Source organism: Ambystoma mexicanum, chromosome 13 (assembly GCF_040938575.1).
Source record: "Ambystoma mexicanum isolate Mex_15411 chromosome 13, UKY_AmexF1_1, whole genome shotgun sequence".
Lineage (NCBI taxonomy): Eukaryota > Metazoa > Chordata > Amphibia > Caudata > Ambystomatidae > Ambystoma > Ambystoma mexicanum.
The window spans coordinates 130794457-130807278 of NC_090938.1; the positions used below are offsets into that span (position 1 = coordinate 130794457).

At 49.3% G+C, this 12822-nt stretch overlaps 1 protein-coding gene across 3 annotated transcripts in view; it reads left to right on the top strand.

Moving 5' to 3' along the window:
* Positions 1–12822, top strand: part of SLC26A8 (solute carrier family 26 member 8) — a 3396452-nt gene that overhangs the window by 2850073 nt on the left and 533557 nt on the right. The gene's annotated exons all lie outside the window — the stretch shown is intronic.

The window sequence follows — 12822 nt, forward strand, 5'->3', positions numbered from 1 at the left end:
GTGGTAGTGTGTCAAAAATTCTCTGGCCTTCAAAGCCCAAAAAATGCAACAACAAGGCCAGCTTCCGCTCACCAGAATATGACATACCACCAGCCGCCCTCATATAGTGCATGAAACCTTTGCGCCATTGCTGCCAAGCAATCTTTGCCATTCCTGGAGTCGGCATAAAAATGGGAGGACCTGATATGCCTGGTAGACCTGCCATGACTGCCTGAATGACGAAACGTACAGCTGGTGTGGTTTGAGGTGGCTGTGTCCCCAAGTATCTCCCTTTTACTTATATTAACTCTCAGCACAACTCCTCTTCCAACTTTTTTTTTTGAATATATATATATATATATTTTTATATATATATGTATATAGGCACAACTCCTTCTTAGTCAATAGATATTTGTCTGTTACTCTAGGACGCTGCGTGGCATTGCTTTTAAATCGAAACCGCATGTGTTTTAAACCTCATTATTGATTGCCCATTTACTATACGATATACGGTATTTAGGAAACACAGTCTCAGTTGATTTGCCTAATCACCTGTTATGCACACTACGGTAGTTACTCTTGGAGCAATCCGAAGGGGCTCTTTGGCGATTACAGTCAGAGAAGGTGAAGGATAAACACCACTTACTTTACTTCGGTGGACAAGGCGATGACATCATCACGATATACAAACAAGTTCAGAGGAGCCGCTCAACAGCTTTTCCTCCTCAGCAGCGCACATAGGGGAACGGAGGCGGGCACCCCCCCCTCCGCGGGCTGCTCAACGCGTCTGCGGAGCTTCCCTTTCTTTTCTTCCGCTCGACGCCACAGCTGGGCGGAGCAATCCCCCCTTTCCAGGGGATCCAGGAAGAGGACGACTTCTCTCCACGGCAGCACGCACAGGGAGGAGCAGAGGCGGTTCCCCCGCGGGCTGCTCAAGGCGTCTGCGGAGCTTCGCTTTCTTTTCTTCCGCTCGACGCCGCAGCTGGGCGGAGCAGTCCCCACTTTCCAGGGGATTCGGATCCAGGAAAATACGAGTTTCCCTCCACGGCAGCACAGGGAGAAACAGAGGCGGGTTCCCTGCGGGCTGCTCAACGCATCTGCGGAGTGGCCCGGACAACCCGCACAAGTCCTGGGTGGGAAGGATATGTGCCGTGAGGAACGTAAACAGCAGCTATGTGGCCTGGAGAGTCTCTCGATCCGGAAGCGTCCACAGCTGCGGTCGTTGCTCCGTGCTGATGCAGACGGTCGATACTTCAACTTCACGGGGGTCTGGGTCTGCCTTCACTTCACCTGCCTTCACTTTACCTCGTCGCCATTGTTGTGAAGCAGCACACAGACGCTGGTAAGTTGATTTCGCATTTATTTAAGATACATGAAAGCAAGAAAGACCCCCGAGCATACGAGATCCTTCCCCATCAAAACCTCCATCATCTGACAAATTTAGAACGTAAATATCACATGCAAGTGAACATTCCAATGACATCATAGAGGCAACCTGCTCTGCATTGACTATATCATCAACACTTGCTCTCTCTGCTCCCAAAGAGAAACATCATCACAACAGTTTTCCCTTCTGCCGCTCTCAGGAATCATCGCATCTGCAGAAAGGAAACAGAAGCATAGAGAGCCAATACTCAGCCGGAGGCTGCACTCTTCCTGTAATCCATCAAAGCGGTTCACGCGATCGCCGCTCCGTAGTCACACTGCACCTGCAGAACAGAAAAGAAAACATCAGGTTAGTCGCGCAAGGGAAAATAACCATTTCTAAATACATCTCAACGCCGCGCTTTCGTGCCAATACTCACCTGCAAGAATACTGCCCAGCGTCGCAGAGAGGAGTCAATCCTTCAACTGGCACCTCCAAAACCACACCTGCAAAGGAATAAGCGCAATAGTGAGAACTTTGGCAACAAAGAACATTGAAGCAAAAACGATACCAAGAATCTATTGGCATAGAGACTTACCTACAGAGTCACAGTTGTTCAGGACTCCGCTACAGCCCGTGGGATCAGTGACGCAACTAGATCCAGAAGAGAGGCTTATGAACATCAACGCACCCCTGCATTCAGTCGCAGGACAGAGAATCTGCCATTAAAACACCTAAAGCAAATGCCCACTTGTGAAAGAAGTAGTGAGACAGAGAAGACACGTGCAGGCATTCCTCACTCAGCTTTGTGCGATGCATGTGCAGACATTCATCGCTCAGCTTCGTGCAACGCCCCCGTGGAGACCAGGTGAGTGTAACAGAATGCGAAGCCTTCATAAAATCCTCTACCTGGTCATCATGGAAACCACAGAGACTGACCAGTTAGCCCAGCTTTTGGGTGAACTCAGGGCCAAGGTGGATTCAGCGTGGCAAGAAACCAATGCTCTAAGGAGAGAACTGATTGTGGCCAAGGATCGCATGGATGACCTAGCAAGACAATTACTTCAATCGCAGACTGGCCAAACACTGCTACCTGGAATGGGGTCATCAGTCCCAGCTCTGTCAAGTAACCCTGTACAGGTGGTCCTTCCAGGAGCCGTACCTTTGGCTCCACCTGAACGCCTTGCGGGAGACCCAAAACGGTATGCGGTTTTTATGAACCAGTGCCACCTTCATTTCCTATGTAGGCCTGGAGCCTTTCCAAACGACCAATCAATGGTGGTATTTGTGCTTTCATATCTCAGTGGCATCGCTGCGGACTGGTCGGTACCACTAGTCAATCGGATGACCCCCTCCTACGAGACTTTCAGAGGTTTCAACAGGATATGGAGAAGTTGTTTGCCCGGCACTCCCAAGGCCAAGCATTAGAAAACGAACTCCTGTCTCTGCGTCAAGGGAACCAAGATCTGTTAACGTATATCGCAACCTTCAACCGACTGGTAGTGGAAACCAGTTGGCCTGAAGACAAAATAACAACCCTGTTTCACTGTGGGTTGAGAGACGAGTTAAAAGACATTTTGGCTCAAGTGGTCAATCCACCAAGAGACTGTGCGGAATACATTGACTTGGTGGCACAGCTTGACCACAGACTGCAGAACCGAAGAGCTGACCAAGCTAGAATGGAAAATTGGGTGTTTGTGCGTCCAAGAGAAAATGCTTCCAAAACCACCGACATGTCCGAACTGAAAGAGACAAAAGGAGGCAACAACAGTTGTGCTTATATTGCGGGACAGCCTGCCATTTTCTCCGAGAGTGTCCGGTGAAACCACTCAAGGAGACAGTCGGGGTCGCTGTCAAGGTCAGGGCAGAGCCGGAGCCGGAAAACCTCCACACCCGACAAGCGTAGAGGTCTGTTTGTCTAGCGAAAAGGAGGACTCTCAGACCTCACACCTAGCCTTGCCAGTGATTCTCATGAGTCACCAACAACCGTCTCGTATGCACGCGGTCAGAGCTTACATCGACAGCGGAGCCATTGGTAACTATATGGATCAAGAATTGGCTTCAAGGATGAATCTTCCCCTTTGCGAGAAGGCAACAACCGATTTGGTCACCACTGTCGACGGAACAGAGATTTCTTCAAGTCCTGTAACACACTCGACGACAGAGATTACACTTTTGTGCCAAGATGGGCATCGGGAAGCCATTGTGTTTGACCTAATCAAGGCTCCACAATTCCAAATAATTCTGGGAATGCCGTGGTTAGGAACACATAATCCTTGCATTGACTGGCGTGCTAAGAGGCTGACCTTCTCAGTCGAATGTGCTCATACATGCTATCAAGCAGGAGAACCCTTGACTAAATAAGTGGCAACAGTCATGAGTATAACAAATTCGCTACCCCAGGAATACCAAGACTTTCAGGATGTTTTCCAGAAAGATCGAGCCAATACACTGCCGCCCCATAGACCATACGACTGCCAGATCGACCTTATACCTGGCGCACAGATTCCATGCGGTTGGATCTATGCGCTCACTGAGCGCGAAAACCTTCATTTAAAAAAGTATCTAGACCAATATCTGGCAAACGGTTTCATTTGTCCGTCCAAGTCCCCGGCGGCCTCGCCCTTATTCTTCGTACCTAAAAAGGAATTAGATCTAAGGACTTGCATTGACTACCGTGCATTGAACCAAGTGACTGTAAAAAATCGGTACCCCTTGCCTCTAATTCCTGAACTGCTGGATCAAGTAAAGGACACTCAAATGTACACTAAGTTAGATCTCAGAGGGGCGTACGTACCATGTCGTACGAATTAAGAAAGGGGACGAATGAAAAACTGCTTTAAGTACCAAATATGGGCTATTTGAATATCAGGTGATGCCCTTTAGGCTTTGTAACGCTCCAGCGGCATTTCAATATTTCATGAATGACGTCCTACGAGAACTAATTTATGTCTGTGTCGTAGTGTACATTGACGACATTCTGGTGCACTCCTCTTCCGAGCAAGACCATGTGAAACACGTCTGTGCTGTCCTTGAAAAACTCTGGCAACACAAGTTATATGCTAAATTAGAAAAATGGTTCTTCCATGTTACCAAGGTCGAGTTTCTTGGATTTGTCCTAACCCCTCATGGTGTTCATATGGATTTGCGTAAGGTAGATGCCATCCTCAACTGGCCCTCTCCAACTTCTATCAAAGGAGTCCAGAGTATGCTCGGGTTTGCAAACTCCTATCGATTCATTCTGGGCTTTTCGCAACTGGTACATCCCATCACATCCTTACTGGAGAGAATACATGCTTTCAATGGTCGGAAGAAGCGGAAAAGGCTTTCCAGGACTTGAAGAAGAAATTCACCTCAGCCCCAATCCTGAAAGACCCTCGCCCAGATCTCCCGTACGTGGTAGAAACCAACGCTTCCAGCCTGGCAATGGAGGCGGTCCTCTCTCAAAATGACCCTGAGATGGCTCAACTTCACCCAGTCGCCTTTTGGTCATGAAAATTCACAGAACCGGAATTAAATTACGCCGTAACGGACAGGGAACTTTTAGCCATCAAGGCGGCTTTTAAAGCCTGGCGGCATTATCTCCTAGGAGCAAGACACACCATCACAGTGATCACAGATCATTGCAATCTGCAATACCTAAAGATGGCAAAGGCCCAATCTTCTCGCCAACTCCGATGGGCGCTGTTCTTTGCTGAATACGATTTCGTGATTACATACCGACCTGGTTGCCGGAACGGAAAAGTTGATGCTCTGCCCCGTATTCGGATAGATGAAGCATACACATGTCCAGATCCAGTAGCCATAATCCCTTGAGGGAGAATCCTGGGAATTACGACATCTGACCTTGGATGACATCCATAAGGAAATTTCGCATCTCATTGATACAAAGACTCTGCAGGATTGGCCAACTAAAAGCAAACACCATTCAGTCACAAATCATTTGCCATATTTTCAAGGACGCCTTTATCTACCCAGTAAGAAACTTCAGGAAAAGGTCATCTCAAATTACCACAAATCACTGGTAGAAGGTCATCCTGGAATTGCTAAAACTGAAGCCAAGATCAAGCAGCATTTTTGGTGGCCAACATGGCGTAAAGACATCAAGCAATGTAATGGATTCAACACCATTTTAGTGGTAGTAGACTTGTTTTCCAAAATGGCCCACTTCATTCCACTAAAAGGTTTACCCTCAGCTTCGATCCTGGCAAAGGAGTTCTTAGAACAGATTGTCCGAATACACGGATTCGCCTCCGTCCTGATTTCAGATCGTGGCAGCCAATTTATCTCACATTTTTGGAAAAAAATGTTGCAGTTAGCCCAAATCGATGGAACACTTTCCACTAGCCACCATCCTCAAACCGATGGTCAAACCGAGAGAACCAACCAAACATTGGAACAGTACCTAAGATACATGTTACACCAAACAGAAGGTAGTTGGAAAGATGTTTTATGGATAACCGAGTATGCCTATAACAATTCCTTACACTCCAGCACTGGGCAGAGTCCGTTCTATACGATATACAGGATGCATCCACGAACCTCCAACCTCGACAGAACATCTAAGGCAAGCTAAGGAAAAATCCAAAAGATCTGCAGAACAACATAGGAGTGAAGCTCCAAAGTATCAGGTTGGTGATGAAGTCTGGCTGCCCTCGAAACACATACCAGTAAAAGGAACTCATACTTTCAATCCGAGATATTTGGGACCATACACCATTAAGGCCATCATCAATCCGGTGGCTGTGAAATTGGAGTTACCTCCACATTTGTGAGTCCATCCCGTGTTTCACGTCTCACTTTTGAAGCCAGCGCAACCTGGAACTCGAGTAACAAAACCACCAAAACCAATCATGGTCGACGGGGAACCTGAATTTGAGGTTAAGGATATTCTGGACTCCAAAATTGTCAAATCAAAACTATTCTATCTAGTCGACTGGAAAGGTTATGGACCACAAGAAAGAATATGGGAGCCTAGTAACCACATTCATGCGCCACGCTTGGTAAAAAGGTTCCATCGAAATCATGCAAGCAAGCCTGGACCAGTGGGAGAACCCACCCTAAGGGGGGATTGGGGGGGAGTGCTGTCATGGTGCATGTCCCCAGACGTCAGGAGCAGACCAGCCTACCCCAGTTGCTGGCACCCATGGGGACCTATAAGGCCCCAAAAGGTTGCCTCAAGACTTCCTTGAGTCAGTCCTGGCGCCATTGGCACCAGGCTCATATTATTCCATCATGTAAAGCAGGTTTCAGGGAGCATGGAGACACACATAGCCCAGCCCCTGAAGAACTGAGCCATACAGTCTAGCTTCGGGTGTGGCTGGAGGGACTACCTTACCTGGGACTACTTGTGCAGGGTGTGGCTGGAGGAACTACTTAACCTGGGACTACTTGTGCAAGGCTATATAAACCACACCCTAAGGACAGAACACGCTTTGCGTTATTCTGCACTCCTGCAGTGTAACGCTCACCGTATCTGCTTAGCTCCAGTTTACCCGGTCTTCAGCCATGTCCGTCTTGGGACCCACAAACCATCAGCACCTGTTGAGAAAAGGAAAGGAAGAGAGAACAAGAACAAGAACAGCGGTTGAGTCCTTACCTGAGAAGCAGTCCAACCGAAAGGTTTTTCCTTCTGCCACTCTCAGGAATCGTCGCATCTGCAGAAAGGAAACACAAGCATAGAGAGCCAATACTCACCCGGAGGTTGCACTCTTCCTGTAATCCATCGAACCGGTTCACGCGAAGGCCGCACTGGAGTCACACCGCACCTGCAGAACAGAAAAGAAAACATCAGGTTAGTCGCGCAAGGGAAAAGAATAATTTCTAAATACATCTCGATGCTGCACTCTTGCGCTAATACTCACCTGCAGGAATACTGCCCAGCGTCTCGAGAGGATTCAATCCTTCATCTAGCACCTCCAAAACCGCACCTGCGCAAGGAATAAGCGCAATAGCGAGAACTTTGGCAACAAAGAACATTTAAGCAAAAACGATACCAAGACTCTATTGGCATAGAGACTTACCTACAGAGTCACAGTTGTTCAGGACTCCGCTACAGCCCGTAGGATGAGTGACGCAACTAGATTCAGAAGAGAGGCTTATGAACATTAATGCGTCCCTGAATTCAGTTGCAGGTCGGAGAATCCGCCATTAAACCACCTAAGGCAAACGCCCACTCGTGAAAGAAGTAGTGAGACAGAGAAGACACGTGTAGGCATTCATCGCTCAGCTTCGTGCGACGCACGTGCAGACATTCCTCGCTCAGCTTCATGCGACGCCCCCATGGAGACCAGGTGAGCGTAACAGCGGACATGCAAATATCAGCATCATGAAGGTGCTAATAGGGGATACCGGCATGCCGGTAATACCGCCATCGTGAGCCAACCATAAAATGCTATGTGCAGTGTTCCCAACTGCCACAGGTGCGCACAATCAGCACAGGTGGAGGCAATGGAGTCTGGGCCAGCACAAAAGGAGCACACCCACACACCACACTCCTTCCCACACCAAAATGATTCCACTAGTAGTAGCAATACTGGGGATGGAGGACATGCTTGCATTGCTACAACAGCAAGAAGAACAACAGAAACAGCAGGCACCACAGAGGAGACGCAGGAGGAGAAGGAGGGTGAGACAGGCCCAGCATGCCCCACCAGTGCAGCCAGTGGTACCACGCAGGCAGCCCCCAATCCCTTGCATCAGAGCCAGTCCATTCAACTTAACCCATGAGCAGATCCACACCATGTACTGTCATGACCGGGACACCATCACCACCATCGTGGACATGATACACAACGACATCGTCAGCCTGATTGAAATATGCACCGCCATCCCCCCTCTACTGAACGTAGTGTTGATGCTCCACTTCCTTGCCACAGGCACCTACCAGCACAGTGGGACACATGCATGGTATATCACAACTCTTATTTTCTCACATGCTGAATCAAGTGCTGGATGCCCTCCTGAAGCACACAAGGGCCCACATATCCCTACCACGGACTCCCCAGGAGATTTTTGACACAAAAGTTGGCTTCCATTGACTGGCAGGCATGCCAAATTGTATAGGTACCCTCGACTGGACCCATGTGGAGTTGGTGGTTCTGCATGCCATGGAGGTGGTGTACCATAACCGCAAGCAATACCACTCCATCAATGTGCAGATGGTATGTGATGCCAGCAAGATTATCACACATTGTTGTGCCCGATATCCTGGATCAACACATGACTCAATGGTCCTGCGGAACTCTACGCTACTAGGCTACATGCAGCAACATGCAGGACGACGTGCCTGGCTGCTTGGTAAATTGCATGACAGGCACATGGCAGTGAAATGGGGGGATAGATGCACACTCCACCATGGGGCATTGTTGAAGTGACAGCACAATGTGCACATTAGAAAACACTGTGCCCCAAAGCATCCAAAACTGAACATGATGACAAAATACCATAACAATGAAGTAAGCTGGACACCTATCATAACATGCAAAACTTAAAAACACCCAATATCCCACAACACATCCACCACCCATCATCGTACCTCATCCTCGGTAACACAATCCTGGAACATGCTGTGAACATTCACTATGTAAATTACTGCAGCAAATCACTACACAGGACAAGCATCCATGTGAGTGCACTGAAGAAGGAATCCACTGCTTGTCACAGGGCCGCCACCACCAATGAAGTGCAGCATATCACCATCGTAATAATCAGCGCTGAATGCCTAATATTGCAGAGCCTACTGCCAATGCCGCCAGTTAGAAAACCAGACGGAACACTACACATCACAAATTTTACACAAACACTGCGGTATGCGTCCACAATGCATGTGCAACATCAGGGCAGTGTACACTGTGTATCAACTTGGAGATGCAACCCACACCACAAGTCCATGGCACAGAACACATTGAGGGCATGAAAATTGTGTGCTACAACCAGGGACATGTGCATGTGACCAACGATAATCTGCAGGCATGTGTGACTACTACAGCTGTCCATCATGAATCGACTGACATATACCTTTTATTGCCTCTCTTGCAGGTGATAGTGGCTATCCCTTGAAGCCGTGGCTCCTCACCCCTGTCTGAAACCCACAGAACAGGCACAAGGAGGACTACAATCGTTCCTATAACTGCACCCGTGTGGTCATCGAGCAGACCTTTGGCCTGTTGAAGGCACGGTTTTGCTGCCTTAGCCGGTCAGGTGGGGCACTCCCCGACAGGCATGAGAAAGTGGCCAAGATCATCATGGTATGTGTCAGGCTGCATAACATGTGTATCCGACGGAACGTTCCGCTGCCCCCTGACATTGAACTGCAACCACCTGGTGATGATGAAGGGGATGAGGACGATGTGGCTGCACATCATCACGGTGGCGATGCACAGAGGGACGTGCTGTGCGTCAGTCAGTGATAGCACAATATTTCTGACACGTGGGTGCAGAGGGTGACATGAAAGTTGGACAGAGGGCACTCGGTGTGGGAGTACATGTAAAGTATGCACTGTATATGAATAAATGACACATATGCAATGAGTAATGTCCACTCAAGATATTTTTTCACACAAAGTGTGTATTTAAATGTCAAATAAAGATTAAAGTGCTCAAACCCTCCACCACACAGACCCTCTCCTCCCTTCCCCCCCAAAACCCCTCACACACCCTCTCCCCCTCCCCCTCCCAGTAACTCCCACACACACCCTCTCCCCTCCCCTGCCCTCCCCTCCCCCCACAACTCCCCCACACACCCCCTCCCCCCACAACTCCCCCATACACCCTCACACCCCTCTGCCTCCCCCCACAACTCCCCCACACACCCTCTCCCCCCTCCCCTTCCCCCCACAACTCCCCCACACATGGTGTCCAAGCAATTGTCTATTGCCTTCATCAGGCTGGCCAGTCTACATCCTGCCACTCCCTGCACCTGGTGGCGGCATGTCCGAGCGGTGCAGGGTGTGCGCTGACCTGCATAGGGGGCTGGTTTGCATGGAGCTTGAGGAAAATGGGGTGGCCGGCTGCTCCATTCGGGGAGCCGGACGTTCAGCCTCCATTGAATCAGCAATGCGGCTGAGGACCTGCCGCAGGGCAGACACCTCCTCGCACAATCTGTTGGTGCTATCCATGATGATCTGCCTCAGGGAGGCGGTGTTCTCGCGCCACTCCTGATTTGCTTGGGCACTGTCTGTGACAAACTCTCTCACCAGGGCAGTTGGCTCCTCCTGCCGCTGTGAAGCGTGCCCTGCCTGCTGCACCCCCGCCGGTACACCATTGGAGGTGGAGGGTGCTTGTGTGTCATGCTCAAATGCATTCAGGTCCTCTATGGGACTCGTGCTCCCTTGGATGTACTCCCCCCCAGACTGCTCTGAGGTGGTGCCATGGTTGGAGTCAACAGATGTGAGCTGGGGGGATGGTGATGGACTTGGTGTAGCCGGTAGGTTGCAGGAATTGTCCTCGACGGGCACCCACACCTGTCCCAGCACGTCATCATCAGTCAGGGGTGCTGTAGCTGCCACCTCCTCGACAGAGCTGTTCTCTGCAGAGAGTGCCCCTTCAACTGTCTCCTGAGCAGGTGTCACACGAGTTGTTGGTACAGTGGTTTTGGGCCTTGGTGGCACCAGTGCCATGGCATCCTGGGGTGGTTTGTTCTTCGGTGCCTGTCATGGCTTGTGTGGGGCTTTGGAGGTGGAAGGCCTGTTGCCTTTATCCCTGGCCCTCTTCTGGGGTTTAGTCAGCTGTGGGTTTGAGTCCCGGGCCTTGCTGTCAGGATCTGAGCCTGTGGGGGTCGAAGAGATGGACGGTATGCGTGATGGTTTGACAAGCATCATGCATATATTTGTATAATTGCTCATCTACACAATAGAGGGGAATAGGCAGTGGAGTTTGGATGATCACGTTGCTTGCTCTATGGGTGGGTAATGCAGGCATCCGTCGGGGTCACTCATGTTGGGGCAAACGTATGCTATGTGACATGCAAATCTGTTGTGGCCTGCGTGCATTGTGACTTATGCCATTGACATCTTATTGTGGTGTGTGTCAGGTATGGCATTGCCTTGCTGCAGGCATCTGCATGTGTCTGTGCTGCGGACTGCAACTAGGCTGGGAATGTGTGTGTATTGGGGCAATGCTTGCCTCTTTAGACAGACAAATTGGTGGACTATTATCAGACTTTGCATTACTGTGTTTTCTTAGGAGACTCACCTCCTTCCGCCGATGAATTGGCGCCACACTCCATGTCACCCACGGCTTCGATGGCCTCTATGCCGATCGTGCTGGCACATATCTCCTCCCACCGGCTCAGCTTTATCGGTGAGCTTGCTCCTCCACCAGTTGCCATGGCCTGGCTCCTGTTTGCGGACAGGATGTTCCTGACTCGCAGGCGCAGGTCATCCCACCTCTTCTGGACATCCTTAGTTGTGCGGGGGGTGTTGCCTACCGCGCTGACTCTTTGTGCGACTAGTGCCAAGATTTCCTTCTTCTTGATAACTGCCTCCCTCTTGAGGCTGTGAGCGAATACAACATCGGCATCCTCAGCCAGGGTGTCAGCCAGCATGGTGAGCTTGTCTTCATTGAAGCGCTCCTTGCGCTGGCGGGAGGCACATTTTTTCACTGCCTTGGGCATTATATAGTTGTTGTGGGTTGATGTAGGTACACAGCAATATACTCCAGGTGCTGGGTGCTGAGGATGGCAATGGATTGTGTTTTTAAAGATGGCCGCCGTGCTCTTTCCCGTTCCTGTGTGATGACACTACTTCCGGCTCCGCTTATTTATGGTGACCGTTATTAGCAGTCACCGCTGATAGCGGTGTCCACTATTAGCGGTGACCGCTAATGCCGTTTTAATTGATGCCGGTAGTGCTGTCTGCGCTTTACATGATGCCGCTAAGGGCCATTTTTAGGACTTTAACGGCATAGCAGTAATGTCGTTAACGGCATGGCGAAAAGCTTGTGCATGCGAACTCGTAATAGCCCTCTATTAGCGGGCTCTTTACTACATGGACACAGTATTTGCTCCATTCCGGTAAGGAGGTTACTTACCTCCAAACTCGGAATGAGGCCCAAAGTCTTGTTGGTTAAATGAGCTGGAACTTGTGGAACTTTGAACTATCATATTTGAAGAGTGATCAATCTTGTTTAACATATCCAAGGGTCAAGTGAAAGACTTATCGAGTGAAGAGAACTCTGCATTTGGAGCGGAATTTTGGATATTGAAAAGAACTTTCTTCATTGGAACTTTGATTTGGAAAATCCTAAATTAATCTTGGGCAAGAGGGATCTGATCCAGGTTACAAGGATACATGTTTACAAAGTTTATGTTTTCAAATAACTATTATATTGTTGAATTGATTGTCCATATGACACCTTTATGATTTTGTTGTATGTATAAGTGTGAGGGACAGAAACCATTTTTAGAGTGTTTTCCTTTAGTCTAAGTTTAACAGGTAGGGAAATCCTTGTTAGGTTAGGGAAAGTGAGGCATTTTT